Source organism: Protopterus annectens, chromosome 6.part0 (assembly GCF_019279795.1).
Source record: "Protopterus annectens isolate FY-2018-M chromosome 6.part0, PAN1.0, whole genome shotgun sequence".
Classification (NCBI taxonomy): Eukaryota; Metazoa; Chordata; order Ceratodontiformes; family Protopteridae; genus Protopterus; species Protopterus annectens.
The window spans coordinates 1,574,875,114-1,574,885,294 of record NC_056737.1 but is presented as its reverse complement, the minus strand read 5'-3'; positions in this window follow the sequence as shown (position 1 = coordinate 1,574,885,294).

The window sequence follows — 10,181 nt, the reverse complement described above, 5'->3', positions numbered from 1 at the left end:
TACAGTTGTGTACACTTACCATAAATGTAGATGTTCGAGTGTATTCACTGTTGCAGTCATTACATTTGGGGGTAATCTGCTGGCAGGTTGCCCTCAGTTGGCCTGAATTCCAAAGTCTTGGGTCCTGCGTCGGTTGTTGTCTTCTCTTCCATGACGTCAGGGGTATAAAACATGTAGCCGACGCCATTTTCCTTCGTTTTTCTTGCCCCCGATGTCAGGTGCCTCCAAAAAGGTAGCAAAATTATATATATATATATATATATATATATATATATATATATATATATATATATACATATGCATCAATATAAACTTTACCTTCCTGTACAAGCAAATACACCACATAGGTTGTAGAAGATAGAGAAGGAAAGATAAACTTCAGAATGACAGGGGGATAGCGGGAGGGTAACCTGGACTGCAATAGTGAATACACTCGAGCATCTACATTTATGGTAAGTGTACACAACTGTACTACGTTCTTCGTGTTTCACTGTTGCAGTCATTACATTTGGGTAGAATCCCAAAGCTATGGTTGGGAGGCTGGAGCTAAACAGCATTAGGTGCAGCTATAAGGCCCTGCAGCACTGCAGTGGCAAAGCCTGCCCTGGACTTAGAGTAGAGAGGCAAATGATAATGCTTTGTGAAGGTGTGGACAGAACTCCAAGTAGCAGCCTCTAGAATGTCTTTGGTTGGTACTCCTATGAGAAAGGCTGCTGAAGTAGCTGTAGCTCTGGTGGAATGAGACCTAATGCCCTTGGGCACAGGTTTACCATGGTGTAAGTAGCAGAAACGGATGCAATGGCTTATCCACTTTGAAATTGTCTGCTTCATAATAGCCTTTCCTTCTGATCCTGCAGCATATGACACTAGTAATTGCTCAGTTTTTCTTTGGGCTTTAGTCCTGCTCAAGTAGAATCTTAGCTAGCTGTGTACGTCCAAGGAATGCAGAATTCTCTCCCCCTTGTTCCGCGGATTTGGATAAAAGGTTGGCAGATGAATTGTTTGATTAAGGGCTACACTGGAAACCACCTTAGGCATAAAAGTAGGATTTGTCCTCAGAGACACCCTGTCTGGGTAAAATATGATAAAAGGCTCTACAGCCATGAGGGCCTGTAGCTCTGATACTCTTGTTGCTGAAGTAATTGTTAGTAGCAGAGCTGTTTTCCATGATAAGAACTTTATACTAGTGGTAGCAGCAGGTTCAAATGGGTGCAGGGTGAGCTTTTCCAACACATAATTGAGGTCCCATGCAGGTAATGGTGATCTTCTAGGAGGCCTTAAATTTTTGGCTCCTCTAAGATACTGCTTTAGTAAAGGATGAGAAAAAAATCGGTGGCTCTGTATTGTAATGAGCCGAAATGGCAGAGGCATGGATTTTAATTGATGAGAAAGATAGGCCTTTGTCAAGCATCTCAGTTAAGTATTGTAATATCTGAGGAATATTTGGTTCTGCTGTATCGGTTCCTTGTGCTTGATTCCAAGCACAGAATCTCTTCCATTTGTCAGCGTAAGATTTCCTAGTACTATGCCTTCTGGCTTCCAAAATGACATCCATCACAGTTTTACTGAGAGGTGTTGTTTGTATAACTACATGATCAGCCATGCTGCAGGTTCAGTGTTTGTAGTTGATTGTGCAGGATCTGATTGCTTTGCTGGGACAGTAGTTGAGGTCTTTGAGGTAAGGTCCAAGCTGGGTATTGAGACAAGTTCCTTAGGATTGGGTACCAGTACTGGCAGAGCCAGTCTGGGGCAGTTAGTATCATCTTTGGTTTCTCTTGTCTGACTTTTAGGAGGACCTTGGGGAGAAGAGGCAGAGGAGGAAAGGTGTAAACTGATAGGTTTTTCCAACTGAAGGATAGGGCGTCCACTTTCCATGCTTGTTTGTGATAAATCCTTGTGCAGAATCATTTCAATTGATAATTTTGAGGAGAGGCAAACAGATCTATGTCTGGGCTCCCCCATTTCCCTGTTATCATGCTGAAGACTTGTGGATTTAGTTTCCACTCGTGAGGATCCATAAGGTTTCTGCTTAAATCGTCTGCCAGTGTATTTTGTTTTCCTGGCAGGAATTGAGCTTGAAGATGTATTTGGTAGGTCAAAGCTGTGTCCCACAGTACCATGGCTAATCTGCAAAGGGGGTATGAGTGTGTGCCCCCTTGCTTGTTTATATACCACATGACTGTGGTGTTGTCCATCTTTATCAGTAGTTGTCCTGGATGAAGTAAGTCCTTGAAGGCTGTTAGGGCATTTTGAACAGCTAGCATCTCTTTCTGGTTGATATACAGATGCATTTGTTTTGGGGTCCATATGCCCTGAATGCATCTTCCGCCATGTGGGCCCCCCAGGCATAATCCGATGCGTCTGTTGTTAAGGTTTGGCTGGCAGGGGGGAGAGTGAAGGCCCGTCCCATGTTTTGGTGACATGCCTTTGCCCACCATAGAAACTCCTGTTGTAGGCAGGGAATGAGAGGAATCATTGCTTCCAGACTGTGAGAATGTTGACTCCATAAACTTTTTAGGTACCATTGAAGTTTCCTCATATGCAGTCTTGCATATGGAACTAGTAGGATGCAGGATGCCATGAAGCCCAGAGCCTGCAGAATTTGTCTTGCAGATAACTGGGTTTTGGTTGCCATCAGTTTGAAGTAAATAGTCAGTTGCCTTTGTTTGTCTGGCGTGAGTTAAGCCATCTGGGCAATTGTATTCAAGCTTGCACCCAGGAATGTTATCTTTTGAGAGGGTACCAGTTGTGATTTCTTTTCATTTATTGTGTACCCTAGGCATGTTAAAAGCCTTTTCACAAATGCCAGGTGTCAAAGAAGAGTGTCCTTGTTCTCTGCTTGAATGTGACAGTCTTCCAAGTAAGGATATATTTGTATACTTTTTTGTCTGCAAAATGCAATTACTGGTGCCAGGCACTTTGTAAAGACCCTGGGCCAAGGGAAATCTTTCCCTGCGTTAAATCGGCTGTTCGCCATTTTTTGCTTTCGATATTAGAAGATCAATGTTTAGGTATTCGATTGCCTAAACATTCAATCTTCTAATATAGACCCGAGCAAGCAGTAGCTATCTGCTTTCCACAGTATGGCATATTTTGTACTATAAATAAAGTGAATCAGTTGCCACTTACATTAACTGACAAACAAATGCACCAACATAAATAGCACAAGTAGCCAAAAACTGAGGGTTATGCTACTCAACGCCAGAAGTCTAAACCTCAAAATGCATGCACTCGAGGCACTCCTCAGTATGGAGAACATTGATATCTGTGCAGTAACAGAAACCTGGTTTAAGGCTCCTGAGAGCACCCCAGCACTACCAGGCTATAACTCATACCATACGTTTCGGCCACAGAACCTGGACCAAAACACAAAAGGTGGGGGTGTATCCATATTCACCAGGGATGCCCACACCTCCAGGTTAGTGGCACAGCACAATGCCTCAGAGATCATCCATGTGCAACAAACAATGGGCAAAACAGCAATTCAAATTGTAGCTTGCTAGAGATCACCCACCATGACCCAGAACCCAATTCCACGTTTCTGGAGACACTGGAAAATATGAAGGTCCTACCAAACGCCCTAATATTGGGTGATTTCAATTACCCAAACATTAAATGGGAGAACTACTCAAGTACTAACTCACTTGCCCAACGCTTCCTAGAATTTATAAACTCAAATGCCCTGGATCAACTGGTCAACACCCCCACCAGAGATGACATCATATTGGACCTGGTCATCACCAACATGGGCGACCGGTGTTCTACACCAAAGGTCAAACCCTCGCTGGTTAGATCAGACCATAGACTAATCACTCTGGATATCCACATTCCGCCCCACCCCCAATCAAGGAAACCACTGTGAAAAACTTTTCAAAAGCAAACTTCACGTTACTTAAGACCAAGGTGGAAAGGTTCACAGCCCCCATGCTAAAGGGCACCACTGTCCAAGCTGCTGAATCCCTTACAAAGGCACTCTATGAGCACCTCCAAGAATGTAGTGATCATGCTATCCCAAGCAAAACCAAGACTCACTCCTCCAAGAAAAGGAAACCAGTCTGGTGGACCCCTGCCATAAACAAGCTATACAACAGAAGGAGGAAACTAGTGCAGAAAAGAGTAAAATCCAAAGAAGGAAAGACATCCCTGATTAGTATCAGCAAGAACTACGATCCCTCATAAAATCATCCAAGGCTAGCTTCGAATGAAAAATTGCCAGGGACTCCAAAGATAACCACAAAGCGTTCTTTAGCTATGTCAAGAACCTAAGAGGAAACTCTCAGATCTGCTCTGAGTTAGTACAGAATGGCACAAAATACACTGAACTGACTGATATTGCCAACATTCTGGCAGACAGGTTTAGTGAAAACTTCACCCCCCTCTCACCCCCTAAAGGGCCCATAACCATACCAGAAGAATGTAGTGCCCTGGCAATCACTGACACAGGTTAAAACAGCCCTATCCAAAGCCAAAAATACAGCTTCAGTGGGACCAGACGGTGTCCTAGGCTGTGTCTTACATGAGCTCCAAAATGAACTAACCCCTCACCTAAACACATTGTTCAAACTCAGTCTTTGTACAGGCTACGTATCCATAGAGTGGCACACAGCAACCATTATCCCGCTCCACAAAGGTGGAGCCACAACGGACCCCGGAAACTATCGCCTATAAGCCTGACTAGCCAGGTCTGCAAGGCTATGGAGCACAACATCATGAAATTCATTAACAGAGACATTGGGAACCTTCAAACATTGGACCCTACCCAGTTTGGCTTTGTTAAGGGCAGATCATGCCTCCTAAACCTGGTGGACTTCTTTGAGACAGTTACCAAGGCTTTAGATGAGGGAAAGGAGGTCCACACAGCCTACCTAGACCTCGCAAAGGCTTTTGACACCGTTCCCCATTCTGGTATTATAGACAAGCTCACCAGCCTGAACATAAACCCCTACATAACGAGATTGGTTGCCAACTGGCTCACGGATAGAACCCACAGGGTGAGAGTTGCAGACTCTAGGTCCAACTCTAAACCAGTTACAAGTGGCGTCCCCAGGGCTCAGTCCTGGGACCCCTCCTGTTTGGTATATAGTTCTCAGAGGTACAGGCAAGCACAGGAGGACTATGGCTGACCAAGTTCGCAGATGACTGCAAACTGGGGGCCATAACTGACTCTCCAGCTGATACAGACATCCTCCAGAAGGGTCTCACTGAGACGGATACCTGGTGTCAAAATCATGGCCTCAAGCTAAATGCCAAAAAGTGCATAGTCATCCCCTTTGGAAAAAACAAAGTACCCACGAACTACCACATACGTGGTAGTCCCCTAAATACAGAAAATGTAATAAGGGATCTGGGAACCCAAGTAGATAGTAATCTCTCCTTTGATAATCATATTGCCATGGTGGTTAGAAAATCCTTCTATGTGGCTCACCTAATCACAAAAGGGTTCACATCTAGAACAAAAGAGGTTATTGTGCCCCTCTACTCATCACTCATTAGACCCATCATAGAGTACAAGGCCCCATTTGGCATGTACCTTACAAGACATCTGCAACAGCTGGAAAGACCACAGAAGTACCTCACCAAGAGGATTACTGGCCTCTAACATATGCCCTATGCAGCCTGAATGAAGAAACTTCAGCTGTACTTGGTTGCATACCGCTTACTCAGAGGTGATCTCTGCCTGACATACAAGGCCATGTCCAACCCAGAATTGATGGACATGCTCCACCTAAAAAAAAAAAAAAAATCCCCAAGAGCCACATGCAATAGGGATCTAAACCTCACCACAACGATAAACAGGACGTGCTAGGGGGATAGATTCCTATCCCAGAGAACCCCATGCTTTGGAACAGGATTCCAATCTACATTAGGCAGAGCCCCTCACTAACACTCTTCAAGAGAAACCTTGACGAGTGGATGGGAAACAGAAAATTTACCCCAGAAATCACTGCAGTGGCTCTGCCAGACAGAGGCACAGAGAACTAATGGCTCTGCTGGACCGAGGCATAGGGAACTAATCTAAGGGGGCGGCGAACGCCAACACATTCTGGATAGGCTTATAGATGCCCTCGGGCAGATAGCCTAGTACTTACCTATGAACCTATGAATCTATGGCTAACAAAACATCAGAACATATTCACATGGCAAATAAGAAATTGACGGAGGTTCAAGCCACAGCACTGCAAAAGTGAATAGCCCTTGGTTATGTACTGGCCTCAAAAAGCAGAGTTTGACATTTATTTGGAAAACAGTGGTGTACTTTTGTTTCAGCCTTTCATGATAAGCATGAAAAGATGGCTGATTTTATGAGACAGCTGATCATTAATATAACTAAATCTGGTTTGACCTTGTTTGGGTGGTTGGGTGAAATATTTAAAAATGTTGATACTAGTATAATGCAAAGTTTAATCACCTTTGTGATCACTGTACTTTTCATAGCTCTTGTATATTCTGTTATTGAAAACATGCTGTATAGTAATGTATGCTATAGTTGTTATACCTGAACAAACATCCTCAAGCCTATGTGTTGGTGATCAAAATAAAATGATTTGGGATTGTAATGCTTTATAGCATCAAATGGGGGAAGTGTGTAGTGGATTGTCTGTATTTCTGACGATTCCAGTTTAAGCTGCTGCAATGCCTGTCATGTAATTCTATTAACAAAGGTCAGTTTGACCCTTTTAAGACATTAACAGAAAGATGGTAAATGTTTTCTTCTAACTATGTAGACATTACAAGATTTATGCATTCAGTTCTTTGCATGAAATGTGCTCTGAAATAAGCCTGTTTAAAGTAAACACATAAAATGTGTAGATAAGAACATATACAATCTGTCAAACTGTCCTCCTGTCCACATATTTTACAATATTTACTCTTTCCAGCCTTGAAAATGTATGCAAATGGCTTCTGTCATGATTGTAACATCCTTAAACTTTGTATGTCCTTAGTTATTTTTTTCCTGTTAAAAAGGTATAAAAACTCATGACTGCGCATATAGTTAAATCTCTCTATACTGAGATATTCCATATCATGATACTGTTTTAATAAATAATGAGTTTGCATCCAGATCCTTTGACAGTCTTTATATTAAACTTTATAACTGCATAAATTAAAAAGTTACAAATTTCCATTTCAATGTCTGGCTACTACTAGAACAAAGCGAGAAAAGAATAACCATACTCCTTGGTTATCCACTCATAGCAAGGCACCTAATGCATGAAAGAGATGGGCTTGGAAAGAATATCTAAAACATAGACCTCTCCAAAACCTACAACACTTTAAAGTATTATGTAGCCATACTAAAAACAGAGATTAACCAGTGGCGGATCCAGGAATTTGCAAAAGGGGGGGTGCAGTCTGGTTAACTGACTATCGGAATAGAAATGGGAAAGTGGGACACTGGGTTTGGTGGTTGTGAAAAGATCACCTTAAGAATCTGTAAAATCATGCATGGAAAGATGTCAGTTTACATTCAGTTGCACATGATTTTGCTGTGGTTGTGGTAGTAGAAAAAGGCACATGTACAAATGTAGATAAGTATGTGTGCGTGTTTTCACAAGTATAAATATGGAGGTACCTGATACCTGTCAACTGTCCAGAATTTGCAAAATGCACAACTTTTTGCCTCTTTTTTTTTATCTGATTCTCAAAAAAATTTTGTTTTTTATGACAGTTCAGAGGGCTGAAATCACATTTGAGTTTCATATTTCAGATCCTTTAACAGATACACGCTAAAGCAAAACCTGTAATTCTAGCACATTCACAGTTTTTAAGAGCAACACTTAAAATCTGTCCATGATTTGTGGGCCTCAGGCCCTGATTATTTTTGTATTTGTCCAGACTTCATTGTCTGAGGCTGAGAGGTATTGTATTCATTGGAGTTACCAGGTTAAAACATTGAATAAATATTTTATTATATGTGCTATTTTCCAGCAGTCTAACAACTTCTTCTATGCTATGTTTATAATGTAGTTTATAACAATTATCAAACTTTTTCCAAGATACGTTTTCCCACCAATGTTCAATATTTGTATACAAGATGAGAACTGCAACTGGTAGACAAGTTGATTTAAATAGTTAACATTTTATTTCATCTGGCATGACAGAACTATTAGGAGTATAAGAACAGTCTCCAGGCTGAGACTGAAACTGGTCCATTAAGATCAGGGCTCTAACCAGGTCAATAAATTAAAATAAACACTTGAATGCAGTGCAGTAAATACATTTTTTATTTCTTTTTTTTTTTTTTTACTTAACTCCTGAGGTAACAGATATTGCAAAAAGCAGCAGCAGCACTTCAGCAAAGACATTATCAAAACAACCACACATTTAAAAATAAAAAAAATCACATCAATGAACAGATGTAATGAAACAATAACAGTGAGAAAGAAAAGTCACACCTGCTGGATTCTAATTGAAAGGTGTCCTGGGCCAGTAAAATTTAAGTTTTTACAGCTTCTGTGTAGTTTAATAAATACGGAGAAACTGAATATATTCATAAAAGAACTGATTATCCAATGAAGTGCTGGTATAATACCTCCCAACTTCTTAACATACAAAATTTGGACTAAGCCAAAAATAATGGGGGAACAAAGGCCCAAAATAAGGACATTTTTTAAATATTCCTCCTATAAACTTAGACAATTGATATAATAAAAGGTTTTCTGTGAGTATACATTTTCTGATGGATTTGAAGTCTGCAACTTAAGTCATTATTTAGTGACATCAGTACTCAATGATTTTACGGAAATCCACAAATTTTATGAGGTACAGATGAAACATATGAGGCAAAAATCAGGAAATTCTGTGAAAATCTGGACAGTTGAGAGGTATGATGGTATTTTTTTGTTTTTGTATTTCTGTTAATTTCAATGTGCAATGTGATCTCTTCTATTATGTGAACTTTTGATTATTTTTCTCTCTATTACCTTGTTTAAACAAATTTGTAGTTGAAAGTAAAATCAAATAAAACAATCTTAATGATTAATTCAAGTCTTATTATACTATATACAGTAAAGTAAACAGCATCTTGCAATCCCAGTCTCATACTACTGTGACCTTGACAAAATGGAACTAATAATGGTCCAGTGGCTAGAACTACCTCTCGCTTTACAAATACATTTATCCTTACATGTTTAAAAGCCAAAGACAACAGAAATGTCTGGGGTAGTAAAAGAGGAAACAGTGTTTGAAGAGTAAGCATCCAAAAGTGGGGGACCTTGAGAAAGTTTTTGAGCAGGGAGAGGTCCAAAATAGGTCTGCAAGTGTTTCCTTTTGAGGAGCCAGGAACATGCTGGAATAAACCTCTTTCCCACTTGGGAAGGAGGGACAGGTTGAATGGTTCCTTGATTTAAAATGGACGCTAGGATTTCTGGAAAATGAAGCTGATCTAGAAGAGGTTGAGGAATCCCTGAAAAAGTATGGAGAGACTTCCATACCATGAAATAACCCTGACAGATGACAATGACACAAAGAACACAAGAGTCTGAAGTAATGAGAAGCCAATTAAGAAGACAAAAGGAAAGCCAAACAGACAAAGGAACATGGTCTAATGGAAGTGGGGGGCAAATTATCAAACAGAAGCAGGCTTATCAGATAAAAGAGGCTTCTGTGCCACAGAAGTCTGAGAAGCCTTAGTAGAGGAGGCTCACCTAACACCCTTCCTGTCCTTGGAGGCCTGACACAGTTGCAGACAAAAGTAGATCCAGAAGGATCATTCCTCTGAAACTTAGGGATAAGAGATGCAAAAATATATTTAAGGTTCTGCAAGGCTTTGCCTTTCTCTTGAAGAGACTTAAAAAAGTCAGCAGCAGCAGCCCCAAAAAGATATTTATTAAGCATCCAACAACTTGGCCTTAATGACCTCAGACAAAGACTGGAGACAAAGCCAAGAACAGCACCTCATGAAAGTGGAAAATTTTGAAACACTGCAAAACTTACCATTTGGAAGGTTAGAATTATAAGATGAGTGGAATTCATATTAGACCATCTCCTTTCCTGAAAGTTAAATTGAATGCATACGTGTCAAGCTATTTTGTCAGGGTCTGTGACGGATTTACATGAACATTATAGATATAAATTAAGCTGAAGCAGGTTAGTATGTGTGTGACTGATTGTGTGTGATTGATTGCTTACAATTTGCAGAAAGAAGGGAGGCATAGGTCGCAACACAAATCAAATCCCTA